At 41.4% G+C, this 18,885-nt stretch overlaps 1 protein-coding gene across 1 annotated transcript in view; it reads right to left on the bottom strand.

The window, feature by feature from the left end:
* Positions 1-16,600, bottom strand: part of SMAD1 (SMAD family member 1) — a 64,319-nt gene extending 47,719 nt beyond the window's left edge. The window contains exon 1 of the mRNA XM_032109336.1: positions 16,578-16,600. The gene's annotated coding sequence lies outside the window, so the exon portion shown is untranslated. The remainder of the gene's footprint in view (positions 1-16,577) is intronic.
* Between the last annotated feature and the right edge of the window lie 2,285 nt (positions 16,601-18,885).

Raw genomic sequence — 18,885 nt, 5'->3', positions numbered from 1 at the left:
TTTTAATGGAGTTGGGGCACTTATGCAGATCAACTTCTAATATGATTCTCAAAGGAAACTTTTATCTCAGAGACACTTTCTAACATCTCACCAAGCACCTTTAAAATCTGTGTCTCGGAAACAGATTATCAGAAGGCTGAGTGCTAAAAGACATTCATTATGCTGCATATTTTATACTATTATGTAATGAGTATTTAAGAAATACTACTATTACCAATACTGTGGCTACAACAACTATTAGCTTTCGATCTTCCTCTAAAATCCAAGTGTGTATGTAGATTATGATTTGGTATTTCTTGTTAACTTCAGCCAGGCTTCATCTGGCTTAATCAAGAGGTTCCAGCGATGCAGAGTGTCTTCTGGAGACAGTTTAGCTCCAAAGTCAGTAACTTTGCTTCACCTTCATGTACACCAGGGTTCCGCCAGAAATTAAGAGTTTCATGGATAATTAAATAATTAAATTATATCAAACACCCAGGTTATTATTTACATTAAAATCACTGGAATAATTTTCTTTTCAGCCATTACACTGTTGCCCTAGCATGGGAAAATACCAACAATATTTTCAGAGAGAAGAGGCAGTTCTCTCAACAAGAATAATAGCTTTTTAAGGATACTGGATTTCATTATTTCCTTCTTTCTTGGTCTGGCTGGTAAAATTTATCACCCTCTGTCCTTCATGGCTTGTCTGCTTCATCTTTGAGTAGGTGAGGTATTGAACAAGCCTCCCACCTCAGCATTATTAACATAGGATATCCAGACTGCTTAGCAACTACACAAATCTGTTTGGGAAAGGTGCCTCAGGCAGAAGACAGCATAGGGAAGAAGGTAGGGAGCGTTTATAGGAGGTCATCATAACTGTGCAGTGCTACATATGGTTTTCAAAGCCCATCTGGATACAAGGTCCTGTCTAGCCACAGTACAAGCACAGGAAAAAAGGAACTAAATTGGGAAAGGCCTTGAAGACTACAATTGTGACATGAGGGCTCTCTATAGTCCTGCTTTGAGGTGTCTGGCCATTTTCTGGAATGAAGTGTACTCCTGCATGAGTTTGTAGAGTCAGATATCTACTTGGGACCTGCCTCAGTGTTCTGACTCACTGTCATAGGCAAAAGAACAAAGAATCCATTTCACTCTTAGAAGTTCTTCCTAAACTGGCCCACCATGATTAAGTGGGATTCATATAGAATAAATGTAGAACTTGATAATTTTACAAGGTTATTACATGTGTTTCCCTCTGTTATATTAAATAAGGCTTCTGCCATAAATCTATCTGCAGATACCAGAAAGGTCTTTGATCAGATTGAGTAGTCATTCGTCTTTTCCACTGCTGAGATTATGGGAATCAGACCAAAATTCATTACTTTCTTAAAATTAATGTACCCAGCTAAAGCTGCCAAGATCTTTATTAAAAGTTACTATTCCAAAAGGTTTGGGCTGAAAGAAAGTATTAAGCAGGGCACTCCCTTATCTCCTTTACTGGTTGTTTTCTCAATAGACTCTGATGTAAGGACTTTGCTCCAGCAATGTTACATTTCTGGTAAAGAAGGGAGATTGCCCTCTGTTCTGACAGCTCATCACATGCTTCCAGGAAGCACAGTATTCCTGCCCACTGTACTGCACCAATATTGTACTTTCTAGAGAATTAAATTCTCCCTTTGGATCTTGTCTGCATCCATGTAGAAGCTTTTGAAGGTAGTTTCACTTTCTCCTGCCTGTCACCTCAGCAAGAGATAATGGACTCGGTGTAATCAAACATTATCGGTTCTTTGAAAATTAAATTTCTCTTCAGTCATTCAGCTTAAAAAGATTTACATAACTGGAATAACCTAGCTCTATTGCTGGTTTCTTGGAAGACACCGCTAAGATTAATCTTATCTCCCACTTTAATGACTGTTTTCAAGTTCTTACAGTCCTTGTCCCAGTTACATCTTGTTGCGAAAACCACCGGAGAATGATATATTAAAATTTATTCAGACAGGTGGCAGAGGCAAAATTAAAGCTAATAACTCTATGAGAAAAGAAATCAAAGGTGGTTTGGCAATCCTGAGGTGTTACTTCTTGGTCCCTTGGTTGCCGTGGCTGCACAAGCAGTGCCCAAATGCCTGGGCTGTGCGAGTGGCTGTGTGCCACAGCTTGCTGGCAGGACTAGGGACTGCCATGGTCACACAGCTGCACTAGCACCCATAGGATAAGGAGCCTTGGAGCAGGACTGCTTGTGGCAATGTGCAAAGGCTGGAAACACCATGGTAATTGTCTCAACAGAGGGGTCTATCTCATTTATACCCAAAGAGGAGATGGCTATATTACACCATTGGAAGACTAACAAAATGACATATACTGCATCTAAATGCATCCCTTTACTACTACATTTGGTTGATATTTTGTATACTCGGCCCATTTTATATAATGATAAAAAACATAAAAGGAAAAGGTTCTGAATTCTAAGTCAGGTTGCCTGAGCTCAGTGTCACTCTTGGCTGAATAAGTCGGTGTGAAACAGTCCCACCCTCCCTCCTACGCAAGGGCTGCTCAGCCCTAACCCCGTGTCACCCAGCCGCTCTGTGCTGGCACAGTTGTTGTGCAGCTGCGAGCTGAACAGGCCTAGAGAACTCAGATGGCTGGGGAGAGCAAATGTTTCAGGGGCCAAGCTCGTTTTTAATTTGGATCAGTTTCCTGATCTGGCTCACTGTGTGGTTGTCCAAATCCTTGTGCTGCTCTTGCTCAGGGGCAGGACTGAGGTAGGAGGAAGGGTGAAACTTATCTTTTTTATTGTGTTGTTGACTTTAGCCAGTTTAAGGTGGTTATGAAATGGTGATAGACTAAGCAAGCTTTGTTTTAACCAAGGAAAAATGCTTTAATTTTGAGCATAACCGCAAAGGTGGTTTTAGAACTGCACTAACCATACAAACAGGACTCACTGGTGAGTAACAGAACACATGGAGAATGTGTGACTGGACTGAGAAATTCAGTGAGCTGATGTGATCACTGCATATTAGAAAAGGCAGCTGTTGGACATTGCACTGCATGGTAAAAAGAAAAAAGCCTGTTGCTCTTCTGCTGTTCATGAACCAACCAGAGACCAAAGAATTGCAAGGATCCCACCAAAAATTCTTAATTGACTCTTCAAAAGACAGAGTGATTCTCATCTGACTTAAAAGAAGCTGATAGCTCAGCACTGGGTATGCCTGCATTCCCACGGGTTTTTTTCTTTCCCGTATTCTCCAGAGTTTTCCTTTGCTCTTTGCTTAAGGCGTGGAAGAAACTGAACTTTGGAGAGTAAGTAAATCAGTGTTTAATTAGTCATCACAAGGCAATGGGCTCTTAGTGAGTCCTCAATAGCAGACAGCCCGGACAATGAATGTATGTGTGTTACATTAGTTTCCGTTTGCACGTTGAGGAGGAAATTACCTTGTAGGTTTCAGGGAACCGGGCAGTCCCACAAAGTGTTGGAAAAGGTTGCCCACATGACAAAAGCTTTTAGACCAATTTTAAATGCCACTCTTTTCTTGCTTGACCCAGAATAGTCAAATTTTTAACAAAGAGGCTCGAGCAGCATTTAAATAAAAACCCTCCACATTTCATACAATGTTGCGCAAATCACATCGGTAAATCCTCTCTATAAGTAAAAATTTTTTTTTAAAATTAAATTAAACATTTGAAAGTTGCAACCAATCAAAATTAGTGTTGCTAGTATAATCTTAGTTACGCACTCAGTTTGAGTGCATCCTTCTACCTGTCTTTAATTGAGTGCTCATACATGTTCCTCTCTAAAGACCCTGCCTTATTCAGTGAACAGAACAAATAGTGCTCAAATAATGGGGAGTTATTTTGTTTTCTCCCTAGGTTCATGCTGGAGCTAGCCATTATGAACACTGGTTTTGCAATATTTAGTTGTAAAACTAAGACTGGCTTGCAACTCACAGCTCATTTCTCCACACAAAATTCATCTTTCCTTTCCCTGCCAAATTTAAACTCTCTTCTTGAGTGAACAGGACCACTAGAGCATCTCAAAAAAAATCTCTAGTATTTTCAGCCCTGACAAATAAATGCATTAATTTTTATCCTGTTTTCAGATATACTTAAGCTGTTTCACTGACATTTTCTACATATACTCTGCCCAAAGCACACACCAAGGACAATTAACATCTGATGGTGTTCTAAACACATAAAATCAATATAGTCTCAATGGGGAAAGTACTGGGCAACCTGAATTACAAGTGATGATCTCAGTCCACTAATAATATAGTTTAAAGGACCCAAGCACCCTGTGCACAGACAGAGATCCTGCTATTGTTGGAGGTGTCAGAGAGAAGGGAAAGGACTACATGGCTTTAAATACCACAGTCAGTGGCTCTTTAGAAAGGGAGTGAAAATGAAAAAAAAGATAAATACAAACACATTTGCCTCTTCAGTCAACGAGTAGCTTTCAGTGTAACGCATTTTATCTGGATGTCTAAAGGTATCATATTTACAGACAAGGATCAAACGTTCAGTATGGACATCTCTACAGAAGGCCCCAGAAGAAAACTGCACGTAGCAATGCTGCCTTATTCTCTCTGAAAACCTGCAGTCGAAGAGGCCTCACAGTCAGTGCACAGCTGGTCCAGCTGCTACAGTGTCTAGTTGCACAGAACATGAACCCTGCATCTTGGGGGACCCTACAGCTAATCCACCCTGCTCCTGTGCCCAAGCTGGCAGCACCTGGGAGACAGCGCTGATGGACCACATTCACTTGTCAAAGAGCAACCAGATGGAGGATTGCAATTTATGGCCTGCAGTTAGGCAGGCTTGCACTGTGATCTAATCAAATCTTGCACAAAATAGGTCAAGGTTGGTCAGTGTTCAGATGAGATACACTCTAGGGAAAACACGGATACTGCAAGAAACAGTTTAGGATTTGGACTGAGGATTCATCTGACAGAGCTCCTAAGGCATGGTCCCGATTTTAGGCTAGATTCCCAGACGTCTGAGGTACCCAAACAGGTCCCTGGTCTGTTATGCAGAAGGGGCACTGTACTGCTGGAACCACATTTCTCATTTTTCAGACAGGAAATAAAATTACAGTCATGCCTTATGATTAATTAAATAAATCATTCTTGTCTTTGCTTGTGGACATGACATTTTCAGAGGCAACATAAATGGAGAAAAGGAGCTTGTTTGGTTTCTATGAGCCTAGTACAACCTGCTAGCCTTTTCTCTGCAAGATCCCATTTTAAAGCTTTTCAATACTAGGGCACCAAACCCAAGAAATTTAAATTCCTCTAAGACTGCAAACACCATGAGAACTTTTGAGCAAGACACATGCAAAATAAAGCAAATTATGTAATCTGTCCCTTTAGAGATACATTCCTTTTCCTTTACATTCACATATCCCATCCATTCACACTCCCACCTAAAAATCTTTACCTCAACTCATTTGCCCAGACGCTGGTCTAATGTGGTTTCATTTTTATGATGATTTTAAGCTCCTTGGTTACAATTCTGTATATTTTTCTTTGTCTGAAAAATACAGTATAATAGTAGAACTTTATGGGTAACTATTATACTCAAAAAACCATGCACATTTTTATCTCCAAATAATGAAAGATGATGACAAGTATGTTGCTTGAGAAATTAAGTAGTCAGAATGTAATTAATCAAACTGAAATTTAGCCAGGACATTGAAATTAAATGATGGCCTAAACAGAAATATGATCCTCATGGATTTTGGTAATTTCAAGTGGTCAGGACTCGCTCTGCTGTCCAGTTGCCCTCTCAGCAGAACACCTCCTGCATGCTGTGTGGTGCAGGATGCTGCAGAGTGAATGCTAAGGCCAAAATGAATTTATAAAGCTTGCCATTCTCTCTATGATTGCATTGCTCAGATGTATCAGTTTATCAGTCTACAAAGGAATTAATTTCTAGATTTCTTTAGGCTGAGAAGCATCCATATATTATGTGCATTGTTTTGATTTTTGTTTTTCTTTGCCTTATGGTCATTCATCTTTGCTGAAAGTGAATCAGGAGCAATGCCTGCCTTATTGTTGGTTTGTGGTGTATAATCATGTTAAGGACAGATCACTGGTCTCTTCCTTACTCCAGTGCCATTTATAACAGACAATTACCCCTGCATGGTGCAGTTGTCAGGATCTCGGGATTGTAAATGCTCATTATCAGTACGGAGACAGCTGAATGCAGTGTGTTTCTCTTTAAAGCTGCTTGGATTTTCCAGAGCTGTCTGTCATCCTGGAAGCTTTTCCTAGCACAGCTCAGTTTTCCAACAGCCAAGTAAGGTCCTTTAGATGTGAACCATGTGGGGCAGAATCTGGGTACTGCTCCCACCTACTCCAGGGAATGACTATGGTCCGGAGGACAGAACATCCCTGTCTCTACACTGGGAGATCTCCGGCCAGTGTTCTGTGTTTAGAGAAGCCCTATGAATGGCAGTGACCATGTGCAAATGCCAAAATAAAGGGTGACAGGGGGTTGAATGCAGTGGCATTACCTACAAAAAGGAAACATACCAAAGCACTCTAGTTGGTTTTAAAATTAGGTGGAGAAGATGCAAGGAGTTCTAAGTCTTAATGACCTCAGTTCTGCAATTTGCCACTAATTAGTTCTACAATGAGTAACTAGGAACAAAACAAGGAGTGACAGACTAGGTCAGCCAGTGGTTTGCCAACCCCTTGTCTTGTGTTTCCTACTGAGGCTTTTATGTGATAATTCTTGATTGTGTATACACTGTCTTTTACTAGTAATCAGGAGTGAAATTGCATGTGTTATACACTGTACAAACATGCACTGAAACACTGCACTTGCTCTTTGGTCCTGGGCAGCATGGCTGATATTTGTGCAGCTCTTTCTAGTGGGCATGCACATGGCTTAATTTTTACCCTGCCAACCATCTCCCTGGCTCCTGTTGTCCTAACCCAGTAAGCCAAATATTTGTTTCTTCTGTGTCTCTTTCTGCAGCTTACATTGTGTTTATGCTCTGGAGCTATTTTTCTCTGTGTATTTACCTCCCTGATCTCATCCCTAAAATTTTGTTCTTTCTCTCCCTCCTTCCCACACAATGAAGACCTCATTAATTCCGTCAAAAAAGTATCTTATTTACTCCATTTACATTTGTTCTGCAAGTTAGCTTTTCTTCTCAGAGCAATCCATGTATACACAGTGTGCTGAAGAAGGATTTCTGGAAGCCTTGAATATTCTATCACTCCCAAATGCCTCATCTCTCCTTAAAATCCATCAGGCTTCCTCAGACCACATAGGATCTGTGCTTTGAGCATTCCTGGACATGTTATGCATTTCTGTATCCAGAGCAATTGCACATACCCCAGTTCAGCTTAACATATGTCATAAGCAGTCAGTCAACACTGAGAAACTGCAACACTATTGGTTTGCTGAGAAAACTGTGGTGCACAGCTCCCACATCATCTGGAATTGTTTTGTGTTCTGCTTGCTAGGATTTGCCATTTGAGTTTATCTTGGAGGGAGGTGCCTTTGTGTGCCTTTTTTTTCCTTTTAAAACTCCTCAGCTCGGTGGCTACCAATAACATAAATGCTCTAAAAAGGATATTAGGAGCACTGTATGTTATTACATCACTGGGGATCTGGGAGATGCTACCTCAGCGTCCTTCCATTAATAGACTGGATAGAGAAACATCCCAAACCTAGACCACTCCACCACCACATATTATTAAGGTGTACAACCTATCAAGAAGACAGTACCCTGCAGGTATGCAGGTGTTGCTTATGCAGGGGTGGGGCACAGCTCAGCAACAGCGTTTAGAAAAGGAGGCCAAGGCTTTTAAAGGGACCATGCTCCTCTCACCAGTGAAACAGCAAAACCCATTAGTTAGTTAGTCTTTTTTTTTTTGTCCATTAAAGGGATTTCCGTAGGTAGGAATGCTGTAGTTCTCTTCACACCATTAGTCTTTATTCTATTTGTGATAAGTGCTTTGATCAGCAGGCACCTGTTTACCAAGCAGTGGGTAGCTGGGAGGACTTCAGCCCCTTCATCTGGCTGGGCCAGCAGTGGGCATTCCATAGCTCTCCTTCCATCCCTGTGGGGATTAGTCCCATGTTCCCCCCCACCACACACATTTTAGTAAGGTTAGAAAAAAGGCCAGCTTAATTCTCACCTACTGGCCATGCCTACAGAGGCACACATGCAGTACACACCCTGCTGACAGAACTTTTTTCCCCTTTTGTGAGGAAAGCAGCGGTAACCTTCTAGCATCAACCTGTAGGAAAGTAGACTCGGTTACACACTCTAACCAGCAGATCTTGTGAACCCAGAGCCTTGCTTTCAGCAAGACAGCCATGATAAAATCTTCCCTCTTTCTTCAATAACATGACTAATAAATGTAGAAATTCCTTTCTCCTCTCTCCCTTTGCCAATATCTGTCTTATCTCCGGTTCTTCCTTAGACATAATTTCAAACATGAAAGACATGTCTATACTACGGACAGGCAACCTTGATTCTGGCATGAGATCCATGGCACGCTGCAGCTTAGTGCTGGAGAGCTGCAGCTTAGGATCTGGCATCTGCAAAACCTGGTAACTGGAATTTCTGCTGCCTGGTGCAATCCTGCGCCTGGGGTTAGCCTGCTCTGCCTTGTGAAAGCAGCACCAGGCTCCACTGAAAATTTCTTTCCAAAGCAGGTGCACAGCTGAACAAACATGGCAAGCATGTATGAAATGAGCTCGCCATTAAACACTCTATCCAGCAAGTAAAGGGAACCATCATGAAGCCTTCCTGGAATTTTGGCAGCATTTCCAAGAGATCATCTGCAAATTGCTCGAGATGTGTGCTGTAGGCAATAAATAAGAGTGATTTTAAGGGGCAGTGTATATTGACAAAATAACACCTCTCAGAATAGAACACACCGCTGGCATAAGCAGCAAAGACACACTAACAAAACCAGGATCTAGGGAGTGTCTTAAATGTGTATCTGATAGCACAAATACCAGATAAACAGCAAAGTCCAAAGAATGCAAAAGGTTACAACCACACTAAACCCACTCAGTTAACATGGTAGTTTATTGTTACTAAAGATCACAGTAAATATACCTTAACTTAAGCATCCAGAATGCTCCCAAACTCCTGGATGTGCAACCCAGCTACATTACAGCCTTATCTCAGAGTGAGACAGATGCATTCATCAGGTTCCCACTTTGCCTTTCACCACAGGGGGAGAAACACAGGCACACTAGCTGAGGGGGAACCATGCTTTGGCCAGATCCCTGGTCATTGAATTACAAACAATAGCAGTCTACTCATATTTTGCCCCCAGATCTGAATTTTGCAAAAACAAGACTGTTTTGTTTTGTTTTTCTCTACACATTTGTTCCTCTGACTTTGTCTTTTTGTTTCCAGTGCAAGTGGCTACAAGGAAGAAAAATAATCCTCTGGCACTGCCTTAAATGCAAACACTGAACCTTTGTTGCACGTGGAGGAAAACCTGCAGGCAAAATTCGTAAGTAGCAGAAACAAAATAGCTGTTTCCAAAACCAGGCATGAACACCACAATAGTGTGTGTTGTGACACAAGTCATAGAGTCACAGAACGGATTGGGTTGGAAGGAGTCTTTAAAGGCCGCCTACTCCAACCCCCCAGCAGTGAGCAGGGACATCTTCAACCAGGCTGTAGAGAGCCTCATCCAACCTGACCTTGAATGTTTCCAGGGATGGGGCCTCCACCAGCTCTCTGGGCAATCCTTTCCAGTGTTGTACTACCCTCACAAATATGTCTTCCTTGTATCTAGTCTGAACCTACCCTTTTTTAGTTTAAGACCTTTACCCCTTGTCCTGTTGCTAGAGGTCCTATTAAAAGTCTCTCCCCAAGTCGTGATCATGGGCCAATACTGAGATTCTCTGTGAGGAGCGTGGTGTTTATGTGCCATGTGAGGAAAGATTTAGGGCAAATGTTACAAGACAGGTATTTGTCTCAAGGCATGATAATGGCAAGGAGAACTGTACTTCCGGTGCCATTTTCAGCCTGCTTCAGTAGGTTATGACATTTCTTTTGTTACTCTTTTTCAAACCTGAATCAATTCCTTTCCAGATTAATTCCTCTTGCTCTGCTCCCACAGCCAGTAGATCATTTGCTGGGATACTGGCCTAATCTGATAGATCCATTCAGCATTGGACAATGTGTATGTAGGGTGATCTTTTGTAGGTGCAGCTAAACAACCTGTTTTGTGCAGATGAAAATTGCTCCTACTCCATGCTCCAAGCTGAGCTGAAGCCCTTCAGCTTCATGACCATGATCCTGAGCTGGAACTAGTAAGAACTGCTAAAAGTGCCAAGTTAGGGCAGCTCTGTAAGTTTGCTGGCTGGTGGACAGCAAAAAGGCAAATGCCTGCAACATTCTGTGTTGTATTTGAAGCCTTCCCACTGAGAGTGGGATGCTTGTGCTTTTTCAACATCCAGTGATATTTGACAAAGGTGGGAAGACGCCTACTAAACTCAGAAGGATGCCAGAAGGGACTTTTGAATGACCTTCACTAACATAGAATCTTTTAAAATATACTTTAAAAATTTAAAACTAGCTTTTTCTTTTATGGGAAAGGCAGTTGTCCAAGCTAAACGAGATAAGTTTATAGCTAAAAATAGCTTTTAAAAGTGCATGGTTACCCAGCCCACCCCAAATTTTAACGCATTATGCAACCACATTACCCTACTGTGAATGACCACTAGCTAATGCCAATTGACTGCAAAGCAGATCTTTTATTTTGTACTATCTGTTTATATTAAACAGAGTTCAACATGTAGTTCTGCCAAACCTGGGGTCATAGCAGAATGGGAATTTGGTAAGAATTTTAAAATGGATCAAAGGGAAAGGAAAAAGAGATGTGAGCATTCAGAATTTGGCCAGTGACAAAAGAAAACTAAAACTTATTTTCTGTTGATTGTTTTGCCCTTCCAAGCAGAAATAACAAGATGAAGGTGGAGAGGAAACTGGTTTTGCAAACTCTCACAGATATAAAAAGTCATAAAGTCTTGAAATTCTGCTCTCTCAAGACTTTTTTAACCCAGTCTTGCTTTTGTCTGTGAATTAAGATTACTCTCCTTGCCCAGGAAAAGCAATTTTATGCTAGAAGAGGCCACAGATGGGGAAACAGTTTGATCAATGTGGGAGGGATCAGTCCAAAATAACAGTAAGATATATTATGCCATCATAAAATGGTGTGTCTGGATGGAAAGTTTTGAGCACAAATTAATATTGACCTTAGCCAGAACAACTTGCTCTCTTCAACATCTGCAGCTGTGTGGTTACTAGGGAGTTATCTGGCATCATACGCTTTTTCACATCTGTCTACTAAATCAGAGATAGAAACACAAAAATCTAGCACAAAGGGACATTATATGGATTTGTGACACTCCCAGAGGGACTTAGAGTCTTTAAACTAAGAAAGATATTACAATGGGACGCAGGTAGAATATTGGACTAATGTTGTGTCTGCTCCATTGTGAAATGGAAAAACTGTGTCTATTTTCCTCTGATGAGCTCTCTGAAACTTCCAAACATGGATAAACATGAACTACAGTATATATGAGACAATAACTTTGGCGTACATACATGAAACTTCATACTTCTGGGATGAGCAAAATGAATAATCTCAATTTATATTAATTGCCTTACAACACCATGTGTGAGGGAAAAAGACAGTGGGAACAGACTGAGAGAGGACAGAGAGATTCACAGTTTAGTTCATATGGTATTTTCATCATTCTTCATCATTTTCAACCCCACTAGCAACTTCCAAGGACTAAGCTGTGAAGCCTTAGTGGAAATGGATATGACAGGGTTATTCACAAGGAGTAACAACATTTTTCAGCATGTTGCATGTGAGTTAGTGAAATGAGTGGTATGTTGTATTTTCCCTGCCTGCATCATCTCAGGTTATGTTATGGTCCAGTCTAAATGACAAGGTGGTGAAATTGCATAGGTGTAACATGCCTTTATTTCAGCAGCATGCATGACACAAAGTACTAAAATCCCTGAAGTATAACAGTCTTGAATAATATGGTTCTAAATTTTCAGGTGTCAGTGGGGTATTTGTATGTTATTGCCCCATGCTTGTAAAATATGGGAGTTGTTCTTAAATTATGTTCTGAGTGAGTATAAAAAAGCTCAACCAAATAAAAGTGCATTAACACTTGCCCTCATTTTGAATAGTGGAACTTTTAATTAATAAAAGAATCTGTATTCTTTTTTATCTTTATTATAGTATAAAACTACTTTCAGGTTTAAAAAAAAAAAAGGTGAAATTTCAAATGGGCAGTGCAAATTGATGCAATTTGAATTTACTAAGAAATTTAAGGACATAAAGCCATAAATAGGTAACCAATATCAAACAAATATATGCGTGAACAAACATAAGCAAAAAAAGTCAATTTTAATTTATAGTCATTAGGCAAGATGAAGAAATGCTGTGTGATTTCCTCTGGAGAGCCATCAATATAACTTGAACCTTACAGAAATGAAATAATAGAATCATAGAAATCACAGAATCATTGAAAGGCTTGGGTTGGAAGAGACTTTAAAGATCACCTCATTCCAAACCCCCTGCCATGGGCAAGGACACCTCCCACTGGATGAAGCTGCTCAGGGCCCCATCCAACCTGTCCTTGAGCACTTCCAGGGATGGGGCATCCACAGCTCTCAGAAACCTGTGCCAGTGCCTCACCATCCTCACAGTAAAGAATTTCTTCCTAACATCTAATTTAAATCTCTCTTCGTTTAGTTTAAAACTGTTCTCCCTTGTCCAAATAACATTTTCATATAGCAAGAAGAATAGAGAAGGGGATTGTAGACACAAGGTAAGCAAGTGTAGTGGTGGCAGATGTTAGTAGTAATAGAGATACTCCTTATGTGGCAGAAAACTATTGAATTTACTTTCTGCTGGACTAGCATAATGGGGCAGCTCAGACAGATGTCAGCACTAGCGCAGAAGAAGGGTTGCAGCAGCAAAATTGGTTTAGATGACTGAAAAAAGAGCTGCTGCTTCAAAGGAGATGCTTTTTAAATAGCTCTAATACCATGAAGTATGATGTTCATCACTATCATGAGTAATGTGGCAATATGGTCCTGTCTTTTGATATTTCTTTCTGGAGTGAAAAAGTTATTTTCTTCTTGCTTCTTACCAGATAATGGACTTTGCCCAAAGATGGCCTGTTCCTAAAAGCATTTTATAGAATGCTAAAAATCTGCATACATGGCCAACCTGGCTCAAGCTGACACTAAATGGAATGCTCATGGAATGAAAACTTTGGATTTGGGCTTACTTGCCCCAAGTTTTGACTGATTTATAATAATTTCTTGCATTTGGTGATATGTATAGCTCCAACTCTCATAAAATACATCTTTAAAATACTCTGATCTCATCTAGTGTGTCATTCCAAGGATTAATTTGAAAACACACACATTCAATTAATGGAGCAGATTACTTAGAGCAAGGGAACTCAGAAGCATAATTTCAGCTCAAAAAAAAAAAATTACAAGTCTAAAGTGAATTCAGATTTTAAAATTAGTTTTATTCATCATTTTTCTTGACGCTTCTTTTTTCCCCATGAACACTGAAGCTGCTTGTGCATACATGTATACAAGAAAGCAAATTTCAGTGTCATGCAGGAATGGCAGCAGAAGCTCAATTCACTTTCATAGGTAGATAGAAAGAAAATAGATAAAAGAAATTTCCTGCACATTAAAATAGCATATTTTACCTAGCTAATAACAGCCAGCTAAACACTGCCATAAAACAAATAATAAAGAGCTTTTTAAATGTGCAAGCAATGCAGTAAAGATTCTGTACTGTGGAAAAGTGAGGGGGTTTTTCCCAGTCAAATAGAAAAGTAGTTGCCCTAAACACATGTAAACAAGGCCACAGCTGGAGTGAGGTTTCCCTGAAGGAGGTGTTTGGTGGCAGCCTCAGTGTAGCCTCTCACCCTCCATATCACCATTATTCTCTCTCGCTGCAGCCCACCAGGACATCCCTGCAGGTTATAGCCATACAGATGTTTCTTTCAGGGGCCCAGCTGCTGCACCATTCCTCCTCCCACCTCAGTCACATTATGAGCATTCTGTGGGGCAGCTTATCAGGGCTATTCTTGAGGAAAAGTGTGATTGTGGATTCAGCCCTGCAGTCGGTGTGCGGGCTACACTCACAGCATCAGTCCAGCTTTTCCATTTTTGGCTCTACACTCCTTTGACTTGTGTAATCTAAAATTCAAGCTTTTAAGCTTCAGCCATTACAGCCAATGCTAAAACACATCCAACAACTTCTTAATATCTATTAAGTTCTTTCAAGTAAATCCAACATTTTTTGAGAAGTTAAATCTGGTTGTTGTTTGATGATTTGGAACTGAAAACAGACAGCCTGGATAACTGGAACTTAAAAATGCAAAATCAACAGTGAATCCAGTTTAGGTTTTGGCATTGTATTGTGTTTGTCTCAGCAGTAACAACACTTATTAATGTTTTAAAACAAATATCTAGCAAACAAACAGGTCAGATGTTGTTCAAAAAGTGAAAGGCTGTGTATTTTTTTCCACTTGTTTGACAAGGTGATTCATTTACATACTCCTTACTAAATCACAGGGTGATTTTAACAGGAGGAGGAATTTGGGGTTGCCTGAGATGGATAACTGGGTCAAGTTACCCTCTGGAAGAAGTCAGCGAACAAAATGTGAAACAGAGGAATCCACTGCCTTTGCCCTCAGAGCTTCATGCAAATCTGCTCTGGAAACTCGGTTATGTCTCATTTTCTAGGACTTAACCACAGTAGCAGGCCTGCAGGGATGTACTTTCACCAATTCCTTAAGCAGCCTCTGCTGCTGAAATAAAACTCCAGAATCTTTTCCCTTCCAGTCCCATGCCCCACTCTTCCTGCCCCCTTGCCACTCATCTGTGAAGCTGATCTTGTTTAGAGCTGAGCAATGGTTTGGCTGGTTTGGCTTTGGAGCCTGGCACAGTTCATCAGCTGGCTGTGCAAGTGCTGGTGCTGGCACAAGGAGGGAGGTAGGGGGGAATAAAAAACCGAGAGCTGTGTGGGACTGCAGCAGGGTTAGCTCTGCTTGCAGCTACATCAGGCAGCCAAGCTGATTTACTAGCTTGCTGCTGCCAAAAATATCAGCCCCACACCCTCCTTCCCGCTCTCGTCTACACCTGTCTGCAGCTGTGGAGCCAGGTCCTTCTTGCTTGTGCATCCCTAAAGTCCAAGTGACCTTGCAGTGACCAACTCAGCTCATTAAACCATGGGGCAACTGTTGTTGTGTTTTAACTGCATTGGAGCTGGAATGGCTCACTGAAGGATCAGAGGAATACAGAGCCGGGGCAGGAGAAGTGGAAGGAGTGCATGGCCAGCAGCAGGGAGACAGGCTGAGGAGAAGGACAGAAGCACCTCCTCCTATCAGCAGCAATGACCTGTTAGTTTGGCTCAACTGGATCTTCTAACTTCACTGTTGCACTGTTTTGGGCAGCAGTGCTGGCTTATGTCTGCTAAAAGTGTTGTGAAACAACATCCTATGTCTCATTTCAGCTATGCAGGTAAACAAGACTTCACATACCTACAGTTAAGAATATGCTGATACACATTTTGCATCAAAGCCCTATCTCAGAAGCCACATATACTTTCACAGGAAGCCCAACAAATGGCCTTCAGAGATGCTGATCTGCATTTCAAAACTGTGGACCATTATGCCAGTAGTAGTTCTCTCCTGAATGATAGCTTTAAGCACTTGTTATTGATTTAAATTTTGAACTAGTTTGTTTTGATTCAAAACATCATTACACCTACAACTTCATTTGTGCTGAGTTACTGTCCAAGCCTTCACATAAATTACTCCATCAGCTTGCCAGAAGTCCTAAGGCTGTGGTACCCTGTGCAGACACTGTGGCTGCAGGAACTCCAAGCTTTCCCCTTCTGTTTGTCCCAACCTCAAGCTGCTGCATCCTGTTCCTTCAGCTTTGCCACTTTGTGGGGCTATGCTGCAAAGTGGATATCCAAACTCAGGCACAATAAAAATGTTCCAGCTGCCCCCTTTTCGTTTTGGGGGGAGGTAGTGCCTCAGGCTGTAGTTTCAGCAGTAATACTGGCTTATTGTGTAGCTGAACACCGTAATTTCCCCCTCACACACATATGCACAGTTTATACCTGTCCACATTTCACTTACAGCACCCTTTCCCTTGTGCCAGCGTGCACAGCTGTGCCTGGGAATGGGAATAAGGGACCTAATCAAGCTGTAAGAAAGAAAACCAACTAAAGGCACTTTATTCTCTTCTCTGGTTCACAGCAAAGGTACACAGATAGTGTGATATGCTCATCTGACCGAGGCCACAGTTAAACAGATATTTGCAGACATTTTCCTTACAGAAATCCCCACTGTTCTTTTCACTTCCCCCCAGCATATTCCCATCCTTGAGCATCTTCTTGCATTGTGCCAGAACACAGGCAATTTGATTTCTGTGTTTAAGTCTATAATAGCAGATAGCTCTAAGAAACAGAAATTCTCCATCCACTTCATTATTTATGCAAGCATTTTGTATTTTTAAACAAGCCAAGGTTTAAAACAGTTCCAGAACTCACCCAAACAGTCACAAAACAATCAATGGCATCCAAATCTGTAGCAACCTTCTTAAGAAGATCATCCAGCACCGAATAGAAAAGCTACTGAGCAAGAGCAAAGCACCCTCTGCACTACCAACAGGCACAACAGGCTGTCCTGGGTGCCCCAGGCATTATTGGCTTTGGCAGAGCAGACCATGCCAGATCCAAACCAGTCAAACTGGCTCCAGAAGCACCGAAGGAGCCCAAAGGCAGGTAGTTGTTCACCTGACTGGGATGGATACAGAAGTAAAATAGTGTCAGAGGTTCTTTCCCATTGCTGTTGTCAGTTTTGATTACTGGGGTCGCTGGGCTGACAAATACGACTGGAAAGTGTGTGAGCCATGGAGATGGCAATTCTGCCATGTCCAAATATCCCAGCCCTGATGCAATCTGCGCTGTGCTAGGGGCAGGTTCTGCCTAGCACTGCTCTGTCCACTGTGAGAGCTGAGTACCCTGACGATGATGTGGCCAGCAGTGTTTTGGCAGTGCATGTGAAGTGAAGGGATTGCAGTTATCCAAGGAACGCTGCTGGCTATGTTGTGTCTGTGATAGTTTTGCTGCTGATGAAATAGGGCTCCTGGTCTGATAAGGAAGAGGTGGGGCACATAATTAAGCAACCAAGTAGCTGGGAGCAAGTCTCGGGGTATCTGTGTAATGGTTCCTTGGGTGGACTGTACCTGTTTGGGAGAAACAATTTCTGCTCTTTATTAAAACAACAGTAAAGATAATTTACGTGTCAACACCGTTAACTATTTCAGCAGTAGGGAGGAGATACAGTCACAGACCTGCCCAATTAACTGTGAGCAATGTCTCATTTTGGTGCCACAGTTCAATAATATTTGGAGTTACCTTGATTTCTGTGCCTCTGAAGGAAAAAGTTCAATGGAACTCAAAACCTATTCAAGCCAAATCAAGATGCCCAAGCAAGCAAAGCAGCAACTCAGTTTACTGCCTTTTCATGACCCATGTGAATAGGGTTCAGTTTAGAAGCAGGTCTTAAAATAGAGTGATCAACTCATCTGTGGACTCCATTGCTGCCAGAACAACTTTGCTTTATTAAACCTTCCAAAAATGTTCAATGGAAATGAAGTCCACAGCTCACCACTGCTGGTCACCTGGTCTCCCCACTCTTCTCGCAGCAGCATGATCAGCCTCTTTACCTGCTGTGCTCCTCCGAGCTTGTCAGACCCGTTTCCCAGGCCAGTTCAAATCAAGGAGAAAACCAATCAAGGAGAAAAGGGATCCAAGTAAAAAAAGGAGGTGCCTAGACTTTTTCTGGGCAAGTAGTCTGAACAAAGAGTGTAACAGCGTGCAACATACATCAGAAGTGATTCAAAAGTGGGGACACAACACACATTTGAGGGCCATGGAAGGCAGAGTTAGTTTCCAATAATTATCTTTCTACTGTGCAGAGCCCATTAAGATTCCCCCTTCTCTTTTTATCACCTGCCCCAAACTAGTAAAGTTTTGTCTTCAGTGAAATGATAGAGTGGTTATTTTGTTGCCAATTGATGAGTGAACTCTAACACAGCCTAAATTTCAGATACTGACAAGGCAAATTTCATTAGCATGGTCATGGGATTAGATAATTAGGCTGAAGCTAGCTAACATGTTCTCAAAAATTAATATTTTATCCAAGCCTAGACAAGCACATCTAAAGAGTGAGGGATTCTTTGCATCCTCACACAGGCACAGTCGAGAAAGATGGTATTAGAAAGTGATTACTGAAGGTGAGAAAAGCAATTTGCAAATTCAAAAGAAACTCATGCCAGTAAAAGGGAAGAATTTTGAGGAACTTGCAAATATTCTAACATAGCCACTGCAGAATAGTAATTTAGGACCCTAAATGATACTGATTCACAGAACTATGTGGATTTTGCAGAAACACGGGCATTAAGTTTTCCTCTGCTCCTGCCACTGACTGTTGCTCCCACACCACAGTAGGCCACTGAGGCAGGTGGGAGGGATATTTGATCTGTTTTAAGTAACACAAATGCAGGTCTTGTCAGGTATTCCAAAAAGCTGCATTTGTTCACTGAGCTGCCTCACAAGAAGGAGGGTGTATTTCCTAACCACTTCATATCACAAAAGACAACCTTGCAATCAAGACAAAGCCATTGCTAATATTGGGCAGCAGGACACATTGCTTACATGAAAGGTTTTATGTCAAAGTACTTAAAATGACCAGACATAATTTCTGGAGAAGCAAAGACACAGGAAATTCTTCCATCCCTAGCTAGCCAGAGATATATTCCACTTTTCAGTTAAGGTAACTGTGGACCGCTGG

The sequence above is a fragment of the Corvus moneduloides genome, chromosome 5 (genome assembly GCF_009650955.1).
Source record: "Corvus moneduloides isolate bCorMon1 chromosome 5, bCorMon1.pri, whole genome shotgun sequence".
Taxonomy (NCBI): Eukaryota; Metazoa; Chordata; class Aves; order Passeriformes; family Corvidae; genus Corvus; species Corvus moneduloides.
This window is presented reverse-complemented; position numbering and strand designations above follow the sequence as displayed.